A 22,347-nucleotide genomic window follows, 5' to 3' on the forward strand; every position below is an offset into this window, starting at 1 on the left:
GTCTTATTTTTGCCTATATAGCTTTGCTTTTGATTGGAATTGAAATATTTTATGCACAGAATGTGGTAGTGTTTGCCTTTTTGAGTACAGAGAAAGAAACTTTGTTTTGGTTAAATACCATTCTGGCAGTACCATAGGAAGCTTAGATTAGAAGTGGACAGAGAGAAGGATGTGTGCAGTCAAAGGAGTGAATTATAAAAAGAAAAAGAGAGGGAAAGTAGTGGTCATTATTGGCATTTAGAGATTTACTACAGGGTCTTCTAGATACTCCATTAATTCATACAGTATCTTTGTGAACTGGGGTCTTAAGGAGAAAGAAATAAGGCTTCTGCAGTGTCTGGGTGGCTTAGTCTGTTAAGCGTCTGCCTTGGGCTCAGGTCATGATCCCGTGATCCTCAGGCCATGATCCCCCTGTGTCCTGGGATAGAGCCTTTGTCAGGCTCCCTGCTCAGTGGGGAGTCTGCTTTTCCCTATGCCCCTCCTCTTGCTCATGCTCACTCTTTCTCTCTCAATAAATAAGTAAAATCTTAAAAAAAAAAAAAAAAATATATATATATATATATAAAGCTTCTTAAAATTGTTATTTTCTCTACATTATATTTATTTCTCAAAATGAAGAAAAATGTTAGTTAAATTTCAGTAATAAAATATTTTAGGAATATATTTACTTGATTAAAAACAATTTTAAGGGGCGCCTGGGTGGCTCAGTGGGTTGAACCTCTGTCTTCCGCTCGGGTCCTGGGATCGAGCCCCACATCAGGCTCTCTGCTCAGCGGGGGGTCTGCTTCCCCCCCGCCCCTGCCTTCCTTTCTGCCTGCTTGTGATCTCTCTCTGTCTGTCAAATAAATAAATAAAATCTTAAAAAGTTCTTTTTTAAAAATTATCATTAAGGACAAATTTTCATATTTAAAATTTGTCATGTCAATTGTACTCCCATTTTTTTTAATTTCAGAAAAGACAAATCAAAATTTATCATATCATCAGGAAAATAATTTGAGTTTTCCTAAAATTCTGTACTTATTTTTTAAACAAGAGTTTTATTTATTTGTCAAAGACTTATTTATTTTAGAGAGAGAGAGTGACTGAGCAGTAGTGGGAGGGGCAAAAGGAGAGGGAGAGAAAATCTCAAGCAGACTCCCCATTAGGCGTCGAGCCTGACATGGGGCTCGATCTCACAACCCTGAGATCATGAGCTGACCCAAACCAGGAGTCAGACACTTAACTGACTGTTGCTACCCGGGTGCCCCTAAAGAAGAGTTTTAATGATATTTGTTGAAAACCTGTGTTACAACCATCCCCACTACATTGCATTACATCCTTTTAATTTTTATCCCAGTAATTTCAGATTTTCCAAAACATAAGGATAGGGATAGAAGGAAGTTTTATATAAGGACTCAGTTTTGTTAAGCAAATGAAGAGTATGAATAGCATTATTTACTTATTTTTTTGCTAGGTACAGTATACTTTATTGATGATACATGACAAGGTAGGACTCCCCAAGCTCCTCCTCTTCTTCAGGGGTTCTGGGATAGAAACTGAAAACTGTGGAGGTCAGGGGATTCTCAGTTATGAGTTGGGGCAAGGACTGCCCAGCAGCTGAGGGCTTCTCTCTTCATCTTGTTCTTGCTGAGACTGGTGGTCAAGGGGGCTCTTATTCCTTGGAGGCCATGTAGACCATTAGGTCCATCACCTGTTGCTGCAGCCAAATTCATCATCCTACCAGGAAATGAACCTGACAAAGTGGTCATTGAGGGCACTGCCATCCCTGGCATTGAAGGTGGAAGGAAGAGTAGGTGTCACTGTTAAAGTTGCAAGAGATAAACTGGTCCTCAGTGTAACCCAGGATGCCCTTGAGGGGGCCCCTCTGATGCCTCTTTCACCACCTTATTGATGTTATTGCATTTGGCAGCTTTCTCTAGGCAGCAGGTCAGATCCATGACCGACACGTTGAGGGTGAGGACTCAGAAGGCCATGCCAGTGAGCTTTCTGTTCAGCTCAGGGATAGCCTTTCCTACAGCTTTGGTGGCACCAGTAGAAGCAGGGATGGTGTTCTGGACAGCCCCTTACCCGTCACGCCACAGCTTCCTAGAGGGGCCATCCACCGTCTTCTGGGTGGCAGTGATAGCGTAGAGTCATAAGTCCTGAGTTCCTCCATGATGCCAGAGTTGTCAGGGATGACCTTGGCCAAAGGGGTCAAGCAGTTGATGGTGCAGGAGGCATTGCTGACAATCTTGAGGGAGCTGTCATACTTCTCATGGTTCACACCCATCACAAACATGGAGGCATCAGCGGGAGGGGGAGAGATGATGACCCTCTTGGCCCCACCCTTCAAGTGAGCCCCAGCCTTCTCCATGGTGGTGAAGACCCCAGTGGACTCCACAACATACTCAGCATCAGCATCACCCCATTTGAATGAAGCAGGTATCACTCCTGAAAGATGGAGATGGGTTTTCCATCAGAAAAAAACAAATTTCCCGTTCTCAGCCTTGACTGTGCCGTTGAATTTGCCAAGGGTGGAATCATCCTGGAACATGTAGACCATGTAGTGGAGGTCAATGAGGGGTCATTGATGGTGACAGTATCCACTTTGCCAGAGTTAAAAGCAGCCCTGGTAATCAGGTGCCAAAAATAGCCAAATCCATTTACTCCGAACTCCACCCTCATGTCTTGGGGACTCGGCTGGCACTGCACCAGAAGGTGTGGCTGTGTGTCAAATGGGGAGGAGTAGAGAGCCAGTATTTAATTTATTAACGTGCTCATGCTATGCATACCAATGACTGGTGTGACTTTTGGGATGTTTCTTCATTCTGTGGGTCTTTGTTTTCTCACCTGGAAAATAAATGAAAAAAGAAAAAAAGAAAATAAATGACATATATGAACTCTAAACATCATATTTAGGAGACAGTAAATTTTTTATTCAGTCCAAATCCTATAGCAAGGTGTTCAAGACTTTTCATAGCTAGACATCTTTAGCTATATTTTAATTTAATTTACTTTAACAAATTTTGTTGTATTCCCCATTCTCTAGACTTACAGATTCTGTCTGTGGGGCTCAAGCAGCAATGTAGTGTACTTAGCTAATCTCCACGCTTATCCCCATTTACAGTTCTTCCTGTGTTTCCTGTTCTGGTCAGTGGGATTACTGTTAACCTTGTCGTCCTCTGTGGCAAGCACAATGCTAAGTGCTTTACATGCCTCCTTTTCTAATTCATCCTCACGACAACCCTGGTATGTCGACAGTATTATTACCTGCATTTTACAGAGGAAACAGAAACCCATAGAGATGAAGTCATTGCCCAGCTGAAATGAGTCCGAGCCAAACCTCTCACCCAGGAGTGTTCTCAGCATAGGCAAGCCTTAACTTCTAGGTGATACTGCCTTCTCTCTGCGCAGCCTCCCAAGTCCTGTTGGTTCTACCTCATAAATAAGGCTCGAGAGCTTTTCCTCACCTGCCCTTCCCTTGCTATTACTTTAATTTAGATTCTTCATCCTCATCATCCAGACTATTGTGAGTCTCCTCTTCAGGGTTCCTATAACTCTTCTCTCCTTGTCTAACATAGGAGTAGATGGTTCAGATCATTTAATGCTTTCCTTACTACCTATAGGTTAAACTGTAAGATTCTCAACATTTATAGTCTGTCCCCAGTTTATATTAGCTGCTCATTTTCCTCTTGCATTACACTGTAGACTTCTTGAGACTGGGTTATCTTTGTATTCCTTGCAGTATTGTGGACATAATTGCTTAGAGAACTGTTGTTGACTTAATGAGGTAGACCTTGGCAAGTTCTTGGCTTGGCAATTCAGAAAATACTTTGCTAGAATTAAAATGAATAACTCTGTGTGGTAGCTATAGTAAGGTATATTTTAGTATATTAATAATTCACACATTATTATTTTAATGTAGTAATAATTCATGTAGTCCTCCAGTAATATTAATTTGAATTAATAAGATTTTAAGTTATTAACTGCAGCTGTCTCGAGTTCCTGTAGAATTCTTTTTTTCCAGAAGGGAATTAATAGAATTGAGACATAGCAAAAGCGTACACATCAGGTCTGGGACATTCATTATGGTACAGAATAAAAATTAATAGTCATCGGCTTCTTGGTAGGAATTTGAGTCAAAAATTTATGGTATTTACTTTGTGTAAATAAGTCTGTAATCAGGATCTTTTACTATGTTCAAAATGTACCATGAACCACTCTACGGGATAATGTGGATGGATAACTGGCATAATCCTATACTTGGTTTTGTTTTAATTTCCATCACGTCTTTTTAAGTCTTTTTTAATCAGAACTTTTGGCGGCTGCATTGGAACATGGTAAAAGTTATTGGCTGCCAGTTGTGACATTATTTTTAATAGAAATGTTTACATCATAAAAAGGTTCTTAACAAATATATTGGTGGGTAAGTTTCCATGATAGATAAAATATTTAAAAATAGTCTTCATTTAGTATCTCTGTGTTAATAACTGTATTTTTTGTGTGTTTACTCATGACTTTAAAACATTGAGATATAATTCACATATAGTAAAATTTACCATTTTATAGATTGTACTTCAGTGGCTGTTAGTCTGTCCACAGAGATGTATAGCCATCACCGATCCACCCCACAAAGAAATCAGTGCCCTTTAGCAGGCACTTCCCTTTCTTGTCTCAGCCAGCCCCTGGCAGCAAGTGATCTACTTTCTGTCCCTATCGATTTGCCTGTTCTGGACATTTCATACGGATTTGCACAGTACGTGGCCTTTTGTGTCTGGGCTTCTTTCACTTAGCATGTTTCCAAGGTTTATCCATGTCACAGCATGTAGTAGTTCTTCATTACTTTTTCTAGTGGAATCCTGTTCCACTCTATGGCTTTGACACATTGTGGTCATCTCTTCATCAGTTGATGGGCATTGGAGTTCCCGCCTTTTTTTTTTTTTTTTTTTTTTAAGATTTTATTTATTTATTTGAGAGAGAGACAGTGAGAGAGAGCATGAGCAAGGAGAAGGTCAGAGGGAGAAGCAGACTCCCCATGGAGCTGGGAGCCCGATGTGGGACTTGATCCCGGGACCCCGGGATCATGACCTGAGCCGAAGGCAGTTGTCCAACCAACTGAGCCACCCAGGCGTCCCTGGAGTTCCCGCTTTTTGACTATTATAAATAATGTCATTCTGAACATTTGTACACAAGTTTTTATGTGAATATATGTTTTCTTTCTCTGGGATATAATCCTAGCAGCAGAATTGCAGTCATATGGTAAGTCTGTGTTTAGCCATTTGAGAACATGCTAGACTGTTTTCTAAAAGTGACTGCAACATCTTGCATTCCTGCCAGCAGAGCAATGTCTAAGGAGTCCAATTCTTCCATATCCTTGCCAACAGTTGTTATTGTATGACTTTTTGATGATAGCCATTCTAGCGGGGGAGGCATGATCTCTAAGATAAGTGAGTTTCCTTATAACATAGTATTAAATTAATGAAGAAATAATTATTTTCCAGTTTGCAGAAAACTAACTCAATTTAAATTTTCTTCTATAACTGTTATTAAATAATTGAAACCTATTAATTACACCAGCTCCAGATACATAAAATTAAATGTCCTTTAAAAAAAATTGCACACATAAATTTTCATAAATGTATTTGGTACTCCATCTCCTAAATACATGTGAGAACTGCTATTTTTATACACTAAGGTATAAGTGCTTAAGCCCACAGAATACTTAGTTTTTCTTTGATTGTTCATGTTGATTGTGAAAGAACAATTCTCTTGTCAATATATTCACACTGATTCAAATAGGATTAGAAGTGTAATTGAAAATAGCATTTTAAGTCTTTCCTTTTAAAAATACACAAATGTTGCATTTTAGTAGTTTCACAGAAATGGGTAGTGCAACTTTAATGAAATGAAAATAAGCTATAATAAGAAATTTCTTGTGCTAGTTTTGGTAGTACTCACTGTATTTTAAGTAGGCAAATACTAGTAAAGAATGAGCTAATTATGCTTGTAATCATTTTCTTCAATTGAACTGAGATCCAAGAAGCATCTTTAAAGACAGTGTGGAGAGAAAGCAGTTAGAACTTTGAATCCTTCTCTGTCCTGAAAGTCATGCTTGGGCTTTCTGTTGATTGATTGTGTGTGTGTGTGTGTGTGTGTGTGTGAGCATATACAGCTAATTTGACTAATTTTCTCAAATACTTCTTGAGGATGTATATAAGAATAAGGATTAACTTTTAATATTAAAATAGGGGTAACATGGGGTGCCTGGGTGGCTCAGTGGGTTAAAGCCTCTGCCTTTCGGCTCAGGTCGTGGTCCCGGGGTCCTGGGATCGAGCCCCACATTGGGCTCTCTGCTTGGCGGGGAGCCTGCTTCTTCCTCTCTCTCTCTGCCTGCCTCTCTGCCTACTTGTGATGTCTGTCAAATAAATAAATAAAATAGGGGTAGCGTGATTACTTAGTAAAGATCCTTTCTTTACCCAAGCTGCTGATTGGAGTTAAGTACCTGGCAGGCCTCAATCCATGCCTCTCCTTTAATAGTACCAGTCACCAGTGTTCCTAAGGTTGTACAAGCATAATGGTCCGTATTCTTGTATATAATGGGTAGGAAAAGTTTTTAACTGACAACTAATCTGTGTGTGGTAGTACATCTATATTCTTTCCCTCATCTGTTAGTAGGTATCATAGCCCTTAGGTTGCTAAGACATGTCTGCTCGGAATAATAGTGGTATTTCTTCATATAGATGACCCTCGTTTCTTTTAAAGTAACGATTTACGGGGCACTTGGGTGGCTCAGTTGGTTGAGGGACTGCCTTCGGCTCAGGTCATGATCCTGGGGTCCTGGGTTCAAGCCCCACATTGGGTTCCCTGCTTAGCGGGGAGTCTGCTTCTGTCTCTCCCTCTGCCCTTCCCTCCTACTCCTGCACATGTTCTCTCTCTCTCAAATAAATGAGTAAAATCTTTAAAAAAATAAAGTAATGGTTTATGGTACTAACCAAATACATTAAAAAGTTTTATTTTTTCACTAAGTAATTTCTGTGCTCAACACGGGGCTCAAACTCACAGCCCCAAGATCAAGGGTCTCATGCTGTACGGACTGAGCCAGCCAGGTGCCCCAATCCAAATGCATTCTTTTAAAGTTACATTAGTTGCTTAGAAGAAAACATTTTGCAGTGGCAGGTGGCCATAATGTGACACACTGGTTGGTAAAGGATCAGTGCTAACCTAGGTGCCCAGGTGAAATAAAATGGATAAGCAGGAGCTGATCGTGATTGGCGGTAAGAGTGACGTCACAGCGGCCTGGCAGATAAGGCGTGAGTCCTGAGTTCCCTCATTCAGTCTCATGTTAGGGCAGGAAATGAATTCTTTGTAAGGGTTGTATTATGTTTGGGGCGTGTGTGTGTTGTGTGTGTGTGTGTGTAGGCTCCCATCTTTAAGTCGTATAATGTTAAGAAAGACAAGATAACCTATCTAGAAGATTTGGGGGTTGGAGCTGCATTTTTCATCATTGTAACATCTTGGGTTTATAATTCTAAACAATTGGAAGGACATCCATCCAGAATAACTTGGAAATTCCTGGGAGATTCTCTGCAAATATATTATTTCTTTCAGTCCATTCAGTTAATATCTGTATTCAATTTGCTGATTGTTTTTTTAGGAGAGAATTGGGTCTGCCTAAGTGAAATTGGTTTGGCCTTTTTATTTAGGGAGGCTCTTCTTAAGTTTTGTTATCAGGATTAGGTCAGTCTATAGAATGAGCTGATTAACTTTATATAGGGATTATGTGTTCTGTTAGGCTTTAACTTCTAAAAATGAACTCATCCTAAATGACTTTGAGGGTATATAGATAAGTGAGTGGTTTTCCACCCTCTGGCTTTGAGTCTCTTCAGATCGTCTTTGTCTTCTTAAAGTACTTTTTTGTAATGTGTATTTTTCCTAGAGCCAAAGCTCTGTAAATTTTTAAATCTTTAAAATAAATTTGTGTACAGTATTACAGACTTTTAAAAAAATATTTTATTTATTTATTTGTCATAGAGAGCCAGTGTGCTCACTGGGGAGAGCTGGGGGAGTGACAGAGGGAGAGGGAAAAAGCAGGCTCCCCACCGAGCAGGGAGCCAGAGGCAGGGCTCAGTCCCAGGGCCCCGGGATCATCATGACCTGAGCCGAAGGCAGACACTTAAGCTATGAGCCACACAGGCCCCCCAGTATTACAGACTTTCAAAAAATTTCCCATATATGCAGTTATATCACTCTTTAATTTCTGATGTTCCATAAGGCTCACTTTTTGATACCAGTCTTCCTGAAAGTGTCATAATGAAGGTCACTACAAGAACAATGTTTTTCTTCAGGTTTTTGTCCCTCATAAAGAGATCAACATCATTTAAGGAGGCTTTTTCGAGGCAGAGGTGGGCAGTATAGTCAAGGAGTTATAATTCCCCTGGGGATATAGCATTAACAGGAGAAAATCCTCCCAAATATTTTTTTCTCTGTATAGTGGGATTGTGGGTGGTTTTTATTCTCTAGCATTTTCTTCTCTATTTTGATACATTTTCTACAGAGAAAATAAACATAGTAGAAATAAACGTGATCTTAATTGCCAGAGCAGTGTGTCTGTACACACTAGTTTTTCCTCTCTGCCCATATCCCGTTGTCAGTCCCCTGACTGGTTAAGCAGAAATGAGGATAGATGGATAATGAATGTTTCTTCATGATTGCTTTCTTAGCTCCCAACAGGGATTCTGAAGTATTCCATTTAATAAAGTAGCCAATTACAGACATACTGAAATGATCATCTTTTTGCTCTGGAGGGATGGTCTTTGCTTACAGAGAGGAGAGAGAGATCCCAGTGTCTCTCTTTTCCTGAACAGAAGTGTAAACTGTTGATTTCTCTTTTTTCCTGCCAAGAGAGGACCTTGCTTACTTCTCCCAACTTCCCCTTTCAGGAAGAGGGAGGAGTAAGAGAGACAGGAGGTAAACTGAGTATAGTTAGCACTAACTGCTTTAAGGTTCCTGTCCTGGAGAGCTGGTGTGCAATTTTTAGGTAGTCAAAGTATGTAGCCACAAGGGATTCTATTTGGGAATTAAACTGCAGTGAAGTCATCTGGCATCAATTCACTTTGGAGTTTTGAGACAATTAACTGTCTCACTGCAGAACTTTAATTTGAAATCTGTTTTGAGGATTGATGACCTCTCTGAAAGATCTCGCTGTAACTATTCCGTTAGGATGTCATATTTAGCCAAGTGTTCATGTGTTAATTCTACTGGATTAGTTTCTGCGCATATGCGTACATTGTCCTCTGAACATGTTATGTTTTAACTATTTGACCTCTTTTTATATGCTGTTAAGAGACATGAGGGTGCAGATGTGGTACTTTGAGTTTTACCTTGACAATAAAGGTATTCTCTTTTTTCTTTAATCTCTAAGAGTATACCAAAGCCTTTGCAGTGACTTCTGATACAGGACAATCTCTTAGAAGTATGGCTTTAGTATTTTATAGTGACAAAAAGAGAGTCACAAACACTCTAGATGTGTATTTTTTTCCTCTGTTGCTTCGAATAGGATTATACAACCTCTAGGGTGATGTGCCAATTCAGCAAAATGGCACAGACCAATAAGTAAGGAGGTTAATGTAAGATGAGGGAGAAACAAACAAACAAACAAAAATAGGACAAAAGAAAACCCAAGATGAGAAAGATTCATTGACATAGTTTTACTCAAGGACAGGAAAAGGTTTTTTTGGTTGTTTTTTTTTGTTTTGTTTTGTTTTGTTTTGTTTTGTTTTTCCCTCACTATCGGCAAAGAATATAGCAAGAATTTTCACTTTGATTATTCATTATTAAGCAAATGAATGTGGCCAGAGTGGACCTTTAAAAAAAATCCCAATAAAATACAGGAACCCATAGCAAATCTAATAGAGGAAAAGAGAAGGAAATGACTGTACAAACTAAAAAGGAACATTAGGGGAGGTGCCTGGGTAGCTCAGTCAGTTAAACGTCTGACCCTTGATTTCAGCTCAGGTCATGATCTCAGGGATGTGAGATTGAACCCGGTGTCGGGTTCCGTGCTGGGTGTGGAGCCTGCTTAAGATTCTCTCTCTCGGGGCGCCTGGGTGGCTCATTGGGTTAAGCCTCTGCCTTTGGCTCTGGTCATGGTCTCGGGGTCCTGGGATCGAGCCCCGCATCGGGCTCTCTGGTCGGCGGGGAGCCTGCTTCCCCCTCGTGCTCTCTGTGCTGCTCTGCCTACTTGTGATCTCTCTCTCTCTGTGTCAAAGAAATAAATAAAATCTTAAAAAAAAAAAAAAAAAAAAGATTCTTTCCCTCCCCCCTGGAAAGCAGTATGGAGGTTCCTCAAATTTTTTTTTTTTTTTTTTTTTAAAGATTTTATTTATTTATTTGACAGAGAGATCACAAGCAGGCAGAGAGGCAGGCAGAGAGAGAGAGGAGGAAGCAGGCTCCCCTAGAGAGCAGAGAGCCCGATGTGGGGCTCGATCCCAGGACTCTGAGATCATGACCTGAGCCGAAGGCAGCAGCTTAACCCACTGAGCCACCCAGGCGCCCCAGGTTCCTCAAATCTTAAAAATAGAGCTACCCTACAACCCAGCAATCAGACTACTAAGTATTTACCCAAAGGATACAAACACAGTGATCTGAAGGGGCACCTGCACCCCAGTGTTCATAGCAGCAATGTCCACAATAGCCAAACTGTGGAAAGAGCCCAATTATCATATGATTTCACTCATATGTAAGAAACAAGCAGAGGATCATAGGAGAAGGGAGGGAAAAATAAAATAAGATGAAATTAGGGAGACAAACCATAAGAGACTCTTAACTATAGGAAACAAGCTGAAGGTTGCTGGAGGGGTGGGAGGGTGGAGGGATGGGGTTACTGGGTGATGGACATTAAGGAGGGCATGTGGTGTTAATGAGCACTAGATGTTCTATGCAACTGATGAAATTACAGAACTCTACATCTGAAACTAATTATATACTATATGTTAATTAATTGAATTTAAATAAAATAGATTCTTTCTTTCTGCCCGTCCACCTCCCCATCTAAAAAAATAAAGTAAAAAGAAATACTGTAAATTGGGAAGAGATCTAAAAAATTATGAGACTGCTATGCAGAGTTTTGTGGTACCATTTTTGGAAATATTGATGAAATATAAAATTTTCTAGCAAATGTAAACCATTAAAATCAATTAGAGAAGTAGAAGATGTGATTGTGATTCCTCTATGAAATTCCTTTAGCTGGGTTCCATTGTTCGTGAGGTAAAGAAACCTCCTACTTGCCTTCAAATCACATGTGACTTCTGCCTGCCTCTCCAGCCCTGTGGCCTTACTCCTTTGGTTCCTGCACTCTGGCCAGACCAATTTTTCTGTTCATCTTGTACACAACTGTCCTCTCAATCCAGGCCTTTTGTACATCCCGTTTGTTTTGCCTGAAATGCTCTTACCCTTGTTTTGAGCAGTTGATTTCTATGTACCTTTAGGTTTCAATTCAAAATTTCACGTCCCTGGGGAAACAATCCCTTAATTTTCACAGACTTGATTTGGGTATTTATGTCATATGTTTTCATATGTTCCCTATACCTTCTCTTCATATGCTTACTACTGTTAACGATGATTCTGATTATCTGTGTCTCTTTTCCCTGGACGAGACCATAGTCTCTTTGAGGGTAGCATTAATGGCACACCGTTGGAGCTCTAGTGCCAATGCATAGATGCATACTAATGAATACTTGCTGGATGAATAAATACCTATATAGTCAGATAACTTTTCCATTTCTTATATTACAAGAATTACAAACCCATTTTCTTCAAACAAGACCAACAAAACAGAACTAAGTGGATGTATGGACACATTCTTCCAAGCTTTCCAGGAAATCATTTTCTATATTAAACTGTTTCATAGTATACCTATATACATATGGAAAGCCATTCAGTTCATTCTGTGCCAATATCAAATTTGACAAAGACCAAAAAGTAGTTATTATAGACCTAGTTCAGTTATGGGAAGCCAATATGAAATTCTAGCAAATCAGATTCAACAGGATATTAAAAAAACAATGTCATAATCAGATAGAATTTCTCCATTGAATAAAAAAATGTGTGGGGATAGAGGCCCAAATATGAAAAACTACATGATTACCTCAACCAATGCCAGAAGAGTTTGATAAAATTCAGTATTCTTTAATAAGATGAAGATTACTGTAGTTAATTTTTAAAAAAGAATTTCTGTCCAAACCAAGAACCAACATTATGCTATGTAATGAAATGCCTGAGACATTTCTGTGAAAATAGAATAAAACAAAGCTTCAGTAGTACCACCATTAGTTCACTTTTTGTTTTGTTTTTGTTTCTGCCAAGTTCAAGACAACATAATGAAATATAACAGAAATTAGAAGTAGGATTTATGGTAAAATAGATGCAGTTCCTGTGATTTGTAGGTGGGAATGGTTATACCTAGAAATGAAAGAGAAAATGAAAGACACTTAGAATAGATATGAATTCATATGAAAGTTGACATTGAATAAAAAGATAAGGTTAGTGACTTTTCTACAACATAAAAAGGTAATGTAGTGGGAGAATGCTCCATTTATTATAGCATCAAAGAATACCTTAAGGAAAAGAGATGAGGCTAATCAATGAAGAAAATTATGAAATTTTACTGAAAGATAAAAAAAGAAAATTTTAATGGAAAGTCATACTATGATCCTGAATGGGATGACAGAATAAAAATATGCATGCTTCCAAAATTGGTTAATAATTACTGTGTCAGAATCCCAAAATGTTTCTTTTGAAATTTAACCAGAAAATTTAAGTTCATTTGGAAGAATAAATAAAGGATAAAAATAAAGACAATTTTCAATGAATAGTTATTAGGAAGAAATAGTATTACCAAATACCATTTTTTATAAAAAAAAAAAAAAAGCAATTTAAACAATGTAATGCTGAAGACTAATCAGACCTATCGAATAAGCCCAGAAAGACCTTTCACGATATGTAAGAAGTTAATACATTGTTTTAAAAAGAAAATGCTGGTGGGGTGGCAAAAAAAATTTTTTTAAATAAATAAGTAAAAAGAAACTTAAAGATCAGGCAATTAGCTTTGTAAAACAAAAGGTATATGAACAGCCAATGAGCACATGAAAAATGACCAGCATATTAATTATCAGGCAAATGCAAATTAAGACCCTCTTGAGATACTCCCATATATACCCATTAGAATGGCTAAGTTAAACCTGACAATACCAACTGTTGACAAAGATGTAGAATTCTCATTAATGGCTGGTAGAAATGTAAAATGTTACAACCACTTTAGGAAACTGTTCAGCAACTTCTTTTAAAAAGTTAAACATACACCTAATCATACAATCCAGTTTCATCAATCACGCCTACATAATGGAAATCCAGTTTACCCAAGAGAAATGAAAACATATGTTCAAACACTGGTCCACAAATGTTCCTATCAGCTTTATCTACATTAACCCTTACTACTAAGATCTGTTAATTTCTCACAACACTTCTGACACCAAATGTGGTTTTTCCATATCCGTTAATTCTCTAATTCTATGCAGATACCAGATGGGAATTCTGCAATTTAATTCAATTCTTACACTATCTACAAGTCAGCAGAGACCTCCTGATTAAGGGTTTAGGTCTCAAGACTGCCTCCTACTTCAGGCACCAATCACATATAGTGGGTCCTCAGGTTACCCAAACTTCAGCCTGACCTCACTACTGATTGGGGTTTCTTTTTTTTTTTTTTTTTTTTTTTTAATTTATTTGACAGAAATCAGAAGTAGGCAGAGAGGCAGGCAGAGAGAGAGGAGGAAGCAGTCTCCCCGTTGAGCAGAGAGTCCGACGCGGGGCTCGATCCCAGGACCCTGGGATCATGACCTGAGCCGAAGGCAGAGGCTTTAACCCACTGAGCCACCCAGGTGCCCCACCGATTGGGGTTTCTTAAACCCCTTCTTGGTTTCCATTGTTTGCTATATCATGTCTTATAGAATTCAGTGGAAGCCTTTACATATTACTACTGGTTTATTATAAAGGATACTATAAAGAATATAAATGAACATCCAGATGAAGTATGAGAGATCTGGGAGTCCCAAGTGCAGGAGCTTCCTTCCCCGTGGAGTTGGGGATATATTCTCCTGCTGACACATAGATATGTTCACCAACCTCGACATCCTCCCAACCCACTTAGGGTTTTCATGACACTTCCATTATGTAGGCATTGATTGATGACATCGTTGGCTATTGGTGGTCGAACTCAGTCTCCAGCCTCTGAACGTCAGGGTTAGGGTTGGTACTTTCAACCCTCTAGTCATACAGTTGGTTCCTCTGCTAACCAGCACCCTGTTGTGTAGCTATCAAGGAGCCTGTGACAGTCATTTAATTAGCATGAACTCAGATACGGTTGAGAGGGGGCTTATTAGGAATAACAGAAGATGTTCCTGTCACCCTTATCACTTAAAAAATTCCAAGGATTAGGAACTTTGTGCCAAGAACTGGAGGAAGACTAACAAAATATGTATATTTTAATTGAGATATCATTGACATATAATGTTAGTCTCAGGTGCACAACATATTGATTTGAAATTTATATACATTGTGAAGTTATCACCACAATAAGTCTAGTTAATATCTATCACTACACATAATTATAGAATTTTTATATGTGTGATGAGAACTTTAAGATTTACTCTTTTAGCAACTTTCAAATACGTGATACAGTATTATTAACTATAGTCACCATGCTGTACCTTACATCCTCATGAATGCTTTTATGACTGGAATTTTGTACCTTTTGACCCCCTTCATCCATTTTGCCCACCTCTTTTCTCCCTTGCCTCTGGCAACCACCAATCTGTTCTCTGTGTCTATGAATTCGATTTGTTTCATTGTTTAAATTTGACATATAAGTGAGATTATATGATTTTCGTCTTTCTCTGATTTATTTTTCTTAGCACAATGCCCTCAAGGTCCATCCATGTTGTAACAAATGGCAAGATTTCCTTTTTTTTTTTTAATGGCTGCATAATGTTCTTTTGTGTATATATACCACATTGCCTTCATCCATTCATCTACTGGTAGACATTTAATGTTGCTTTCATGTCTTGAAAATATTTTTCTTTCTTTCTTTCTTTCTTTTTTTTTTTTTTTTTTAAGATTTTACGTTGTTATTTTAGAGACAGAGATCATGAGCAGGGGGAGGAACAGAGGGAGAGGAACAAGCAGACTCTGTGCTGACTTGGGGCTTGATCTTACGACACTGAGATCATGACCTCAGCTGAAATCAAGAGTTAGGTACTTAACCCACTGAGCCCCCCAGGCACCCTAAAAATATGTATTTCTTATACCACAGTATCACAGACCCAAACTGGAAACAACCTACTTGTCCCGCCAGATGAATGGATTGTAAAAAGTAGTGTAGCTATGTAGGGGATATACCACTATTCAGGAAAACAAGGGAATGATCCAGTGAGACGTGCAACAGTGTAAATAAATCTCATAATTATTATATTGAATGAAAGATGCTGGACTCTGAAGACTTTTATACTGTTAGGACTCCATTTATATAAAATTCTAAATACTTCTAACTAATTTACAATGACCGAGAATAGCAGATCATTGCTTGCCTAGGGACTGAAAGCAGTGTGAGGAAACTTTTGGGGGTGAAAGAAATGATCGGTTTCTTGATTGTGGCAGTAGTTTCATAGATACATATATCTTTCAAAACTCTTTGAATTCTACACTTGAAATAGATGCAATTTATTATGTATGTATGTCTGTATTGTGTATATCATGACATAATGTATGTTTCTAGCTTTCTCTCATCTGCCACATCCAGTTGGTCAGTACATCCTGTTGGCTATACTTTCAGAAAGTGTCCAGAATTCAATGACCTTTTTCTATTCCAGTGCTACTCCTCTAGTCCAAACTATTAGATAATTGTTCTAGACATTCGAGTGGTCTTGAGATGCTACGCCTGCTTTCTGTACAGCAGTAGCTAGAGTGAGTCATCATGTTGAAACCTAGGTCTGGTCACATCACTCTCTTGCTCAATACCTTGTGTGATATCATTTTATTTAGAATAAGTCCATCTTACTGGAGTTCTTACAGTAGCCTTATAGGAACTTACAAGATCTGGCTTCCTGATACCTCTCTGACCTCATCTCCTGCTTTTCTCCACTTCCTGCGTTCCACCTGTATTACCTTCCTTGCCTTGAGCATTCCAGACAACCTTTACTTTAGGGACTTTGACCTTGCCTTCCCTGTAATGTTTTTCTCCAGGCAAATATGTGGGTATTCCCTGACTACTGTATGTAAGTCACTACCAGCTGCCAATCCTACTCCCTATTTCTAGTCTCTGCTTTATTTTGCTCCACAGCACTTATTACCGCCTTACATACTATGCTTCACTTACCGCTGATTTTTTTTTTAGGTCTCTTTTCCCTGCCTAGGGTGTAGTCTCGCTGAGGGCTGGGAATTTCGTACCTCCTCCCACCCCAGCTGTTTTCACATAGTAGGCACTCCACATATGTTTGTGGAATGAATAAAATGCTTTCACTTGTACTACATACAAATTAAGTTCACAGTGAAGCTCATTGAGTAGATGAAAAGTGGATGATGTGCTTCTGAAGCAAGTTACTGTAAAGTTTATGTTCTTTGCATTTTCCAGTAGGTATTCTTCATCTAAAATATGGAATTTTAAGGAGTTGTTCAATTAGGGAATTAATTTGATATATAGTATTTTCTGTTTCCTTGTTTGTAAAAGGAGGTAGGTAGACTGATCCCTAAAATCCCTTTTTGTTTTCAGTCTGTGACGCTTTTAACCTGAATCCTTGTGGTTTGGGGCTGCTGAGAAACTACCTTTTAGTCTCTCTATAAATCAAGATTAGTGCCTTTATTTCCTTCAGTCTTTATTCCTTTTTAAAAAATCCCTATAGCTCTGTTTGGCGAGGAAGAGGTTAATTCTAGGAGAAGGGTGGCAATTCAAGGGACCAGAGCTTATCTCAGCAGCTGGGCTGGGAGGGGGGGAAAGAAAACGTTTCAAATGACTAAGAATGGCCAAGATGTAATCAGAATAGGAATCTGGACATACTTTTCTTTTGTCTACCGATTGAGGAATTTAATGGGGGTTATGCCCCAGAATTTATTTTCAAATTATGAATGTAAGTCAGGAGAGAAAGTAGAATTTGATACATTACATTTTATAGATAGCAAGGGCTTTGTCCTGTATATAGATGGATTTAAAAATTTTTTTTTTTTTTTTTTTTTTTTGGATTTAAAAATTTTTTAAAGGCGTAAAAAAGGAAAGATCACCACTCTTACTCCTTTGTGGCCTATCTTTAACAACAACAACAACAAAAGATTTACTTAAAAGAAAGAATGCTCTTACTGAAAAGTGAGGAGTAATACAAAAGATAGAGTAAATTTGTTTTCATGATCTAGAATGCAGTTCTTTTTTTTTCCCCCTTGCTTGTAGCAAGAATTACTATCAAACTCCACTCATTAGGCCAGAGGTCCTTGTGTAAGCCCAAGACTTGCCCCTCCCAAGACTTGCACATTACCTACCTACACTTGTGAGTTTTTAGGCCCCGCGGCTAAAAATGCAGTTCTTTTTATAGTCTTTAATTTCAAAGTAGTATTGATCATTGGGTTACAGATGTTTTAAGTTTCAACTACCCTTGCTTTTAGGATGAACTAGTTTTATATGCTCCTGTCAGTTCTTATTTCACTGACTTGGGGAAGCATAAAACGCTGCGTCAGTGATGGGTTTTGGTTCATGCATCCATCACTTTTTAGGAATATGCTCCCTAGGGTTATTGTTTTACATTGCTTTTCCATCAAAACTTCAAAAGAAGAGATGTCTTGAATATTGTTAGTACCCTAGTATTGTTTTCTTGAAATACCTAGATATTTGTAATCGCTAAGATGCTGAGCATGAAAACAATGACAGTGTCACTGAGTCACGGTCAGTAGAGCACATGCTGTAGGTTGTTTTTCTGACAGGACAGATGTTTGTGAGCTGATTCATCCGAAGGCTTTCCAAGCCCCAGTGTGCTTCTTACGTTGTGTTTGCTGCAGGTTGGCTTGGTCATGTGCAGTCATGAGTTGGGGAGGAGAAAGAGCCCAACCAACCTCTACCATGTTCTGAGGCATATTTTTGCTTTTCAATGGAACTAAACCAGTATGAATGTTGAGAGAGATCAAAATTTGGCAGTTTTTCATTTGCTTGATATTTATAAACAGGCTTTTCTTCAGGGAAAGGAATTTGGAGGAGGGCAGAAATGTTACTCTCTTTTCTTATGTATCTGCAATTTCCTATTTGACCCACACAGATTTAACATTCTAATGCTGATGGGCAGTCCATTTGAGATCTGAGACTATATGACAATAATGGATCAATATACAAACCTTTCTATACCTTATACAGTGAGGAAAATGGAGTAAGTATGGGTGTAGAGAGAATGTGCTGACCTCTACACTTCTCATCTTGTCCTCCGCAAGGAGTTTATGGTAACTTTCATGGATTCCCTTTTGTTGTTTAAATGGCTAGTATTTACTGAGTACCTATTAAGTGCTGGCCCCCCTCTTCTTGGTGGGGGAATGGAGTGGTGAACAAGATATTTTCTACTCTTTTTTAAAGGAAGATTTTATTTATTTGTTTATTTATTTATGTATTTATGTATGTATTTTAGAAAGAGCATGTTTGAGTGGGGGAGGGCAGACAGAGGGGAAGGGAGAGCAAGAGAGAGAATCTCCAGCAGTCTTCCCACTGAGTGTGGAGCCTGACGAGGGGCTGTATCTCACAACCCTGAGATCATGACCTGAGCCAAAACCAAGAATCGGATGCTGTACTGACTGAGCCATTCAGGCACCCCAGATGGTTTCTACTCTTAAGAACGGATTGTGTAAAAAAAAAAAAAAAAAAAAAAAAGATTATGTGGGGGGGGAGGTAGATAGATAATAAACATGTACATAAATAAGATAATTTTAATTACCAGTAAGATAATGTTGATAAATATGGAGAAGATAAAACAGGTTTTGGTAGATTGCAAAGGTCATGGGGTATGGTGAGAGCTGTTTAGCTGAAGTCAGAGAAAGCTGCATTGAAGAGGTAACTTTTGGATCGGGACCTGAAGGGTGAAGATGAGGAAAAACCATGAGAGGCCATGTATAAGAACATTCCCAGCAGAAAAAACTACAAGGTGGTGATAAACCTGGTATGTTCAAGGACAGTGAGCCAAGGGGGAAGAGGAATAAGAGATAAGCTTGGAGAAATAGCCAGGGACCAGGTCCCATGGAGATTAGTAAGCCATAGGAAGGAGTTTGGATTTTTAAACACGTGACAGAAGACATTCATAGGGTTTTTCAAAGTGAGGTGTATAAATCCATGTGGAAGACGGACAAGAGGACAGCAGAAATGGAAGCAGGAAGATCAGGTAGGACACTGTTGCTGATGTAGGGGGAAGATGGTGGTGGCTTAGATCACCATGGTTGCAGTGGAGAGACAAGCAGTGAAGCCAGTAGAAATTGGCTGAGACACGAATGGTATGAAGGAAGGAGTCAAGAATGACCCTAATTTTTTGCTGTCAGTAATTAAGGGCATAATGGTGCTATTTGCCGAGCTGGGCAAGTCTTGAGGGTGGATGTGGAGATGTAGGTTGAGAACATCCTCTCCATTTGGGCCACATTAGCCTTCAGTATACCAAGGAAAACAGTCATCTTCATTTACCATCTGAATCCATTGTACCCTTTTTACTTTCAATTTTATATTTTTAAGTTATTTTACAGATAATGTACAGAATTACATATACAGGAATAATGAAAACAGCTTTATTAGAAATGTTAATAAGAATTTAAACATAGCAAACTCAACTTTAAAGATTTTATTTGATTTATTTTTTTATTTGACAGAGATCACAAGTAGGCAGAGAGGCAGGCAGAGAGCGAGAGGGGTCATTAGGCTCCCCGCTGAGCAGAGAGCCCGATGTAGGGCTCTATCCCAGGACCCTGAGATCATGACCTAAGCCAAAGGCAGAGGCTTTAACCACTGAGCCACCCAGGCACCCTGCAAACTCAACTTTAAAAAATACTGTTTTTCCCCCCCATCAGTTTTAGGTTCATAGTAAAACTGAGCAGAAAGTACAGAGCTAACGCATATGGCCCCTGCCCCCACTCATGCACAGCCTCCTCCATTATCAACATTCCCCACTAGATTGGTACATTTGTTACAACTGGTGAATGCACATTGGCATATTATCACTTGAAGTCCATAGTTCCCCTTAGGGTTCACTTTTGGTGTTGTATATACTGTGGGTTTGGACAAAGGTACAATGACATGCATCCACCATTATAGTATCATACAGAGTATTTTCACTGCCCTAAAAATACTCAGTGCTGTTCCTGTTCATTCTTCCCTCCCCCATAACCCCTGGAAACCACTAATCTTTTTACCATCTCTATAGTTTTGCCTTTTCCAGAATGATGAAAAGACAAGCCACAAAGTGGGAGAAATAATTTGCATCATAAAAGCCCATTAACCAGAACGTCATATAGTTGCAATCATACACTATATAGCCTTTTCAGATTAGCTTCTTTCATTTAGAAATATGCACTGGAGGTTCCTACATATCTTTTTATGGCTTGAAAGCTCATTTCTTTTTAGTGTTGAGTAATATTCCATTATCTGGATATGCCACGGTTGATCGATTTACCTACTGAAGGACATCTTGGTTGCTTCCAAGTTTGGGCAATTATGAATAAAGTGGCTCTGAACACTTACATGGGTAACCTGCCTGCTTAGGCCAGTTTGTGTGGGTATAAGTTTTTAACTACTTTAGGTAAATATCAAGGAGCAAGGTTGCTGGATGGTATGGTAAGAATATATTTAATTTTGTTAAGAAATCTCCAAACTCTCTTCCAAAGTCACTGTGCCATGTTGCATTCCCACCATGAGTGAATAAGAATTCCTTTTGATCCACACCCTCACCAGCATTTCTTGGTGGCAGTGTTCTGGATTTGAGCCATTCTGTAGGTATGTAGTGGTATCTCATTGTTTTCATTTGGGCCTCTCTGGTGACATGTGATGTTGAGTGTCTTTTCATATGCTTATTTGCCCATCTCTGTATCTTCCTTGGTGAGATAGCTGTTAAGGTCTGTGGCTTATTTTGTAATGGAGTTGTTTTTTGTTGTTGTTGAGCTTTAAAAGTTTTTTGTGTAGTTTGGTTAACGGGCTTTTATCACATATGACTTTTGTAAATATTTCCTCCCAGTCTGTGGCTTGTCTTCTCATCATTTTGACAGTGTCTTTCACAGAACAGAACTTTTTAATTTTAATGAGGTCAGGTCTTCAGTTTAATCAGTCCTTTCGTGGATTGGGCTTTTGAAGTCTTAGCTAAAAAGTCATCACCAAATCCAAGATCCATCTAGATATTTTTCCCTGTGTTATCTTCTAGAAGTTTTATAGTTTGGCACTTTTATTTAGGTCTGTGATTCATTTGTGTTAAAGAGTCTAAGATCTGTGTCTAGATTAATTTTTTTCATGTTGATGTCCATTTATTCCAGCACTGTCAAAGAAGTTAAAGAAGTTTGTTAAACTTGTTAAAGAAGACTGTCTTTTCTTCATTGTGTTGACTTTGCCCTTTTGTCAGGGATCAGTTGATTATATTTATATAGGACTATTTCCGGGCCCTCTATTCTGTTTCACTGATATGTTTGTCTTTTCTTTCACCAGTACCACACGGATTTAATTACTGGAGCTTTGAAAAGTCTTGAAATTGATTATTTTGTTCTCGTCTTTCAATATTATGTCAGCTATTCTGAATTTTTTGTCTCTTCATGTAAACTTTATTTATATATTTATTTATTTAAAATCAGAACGCTTGTTGTATGGCCAATCATTGAAATCCTTAAAATGAACTGCCTGCTGCATTAATCGCCCTCTTGGGTTGAGGTGTTGTTCTGTCACAGACTCCTGCCTGGATCTGCGCAATACAGTTCTTAGGTGCCTCATCTGACAGGTTCCAGTGGAATTTCGTTTTTTAGCCTTGGCACTCCAGTTACTTTCTCTTGCACTTGGCAGGATAGCCACATTTACCACAGGCTGACTTCCGAAGGTGGTAGACCATAGAGCCACAGCAGCAGCACATGTGAATCTTATTGCGACAGTGTCCATATGATGATGACCCCTTTATTATCTTGTTTCCAATAACAAGACCAGAGAGTCCATATAAATTTTTAGCATCAGTTTGCCAATAGCCACAAAATAGCTTGCTGGGAGTCAGAGTCATTTATATTTTGTTTCCTGGTTGTGAAGTCATATAGATATTCAAAATGATGGGACGCCTGGGTGGCTCA

The 22,347-nt window shown here is 38.8% G+C and overlaps 1 protein-coding gene and 1 pseudogene across 2 annotated transcripts in view; one reads left to right on the forward strand and one right to left on the reverse strand.

The window, feature by feature from the left end:
- Positions 1 to 22,347, forward strand: part of LOC111143415 (membrane associated guanylate kinase, WW and PDZ domain containing 3) — a 230,891-nt gene that overhangs the window by 62,256 nt on the left and 146,288 nt on the right. The gene's annotated exons all lie outside the window — the stretch shown is intronic.
- On the reverse strand, positions 21,900 to 22,280 carry LOC111143667 (annotated as a pseudogene).

This window comes from Enhydra lutris, unplaced genomic scaffold (genome assembly GCF_002288905.1).
Source record: "Enhydra lutris kenyoni isolate GAN:26980312 unplaced genomic scaffold, ASM228890v2 scaffoldscaffold9, whole genome shotgun sequence".
Lineage (NCBI taxonomy): Eukaryota > Metazoa > Chordata > Mammalia > Carnivora > Mustelidae > Enhydra > Enhydra lutris.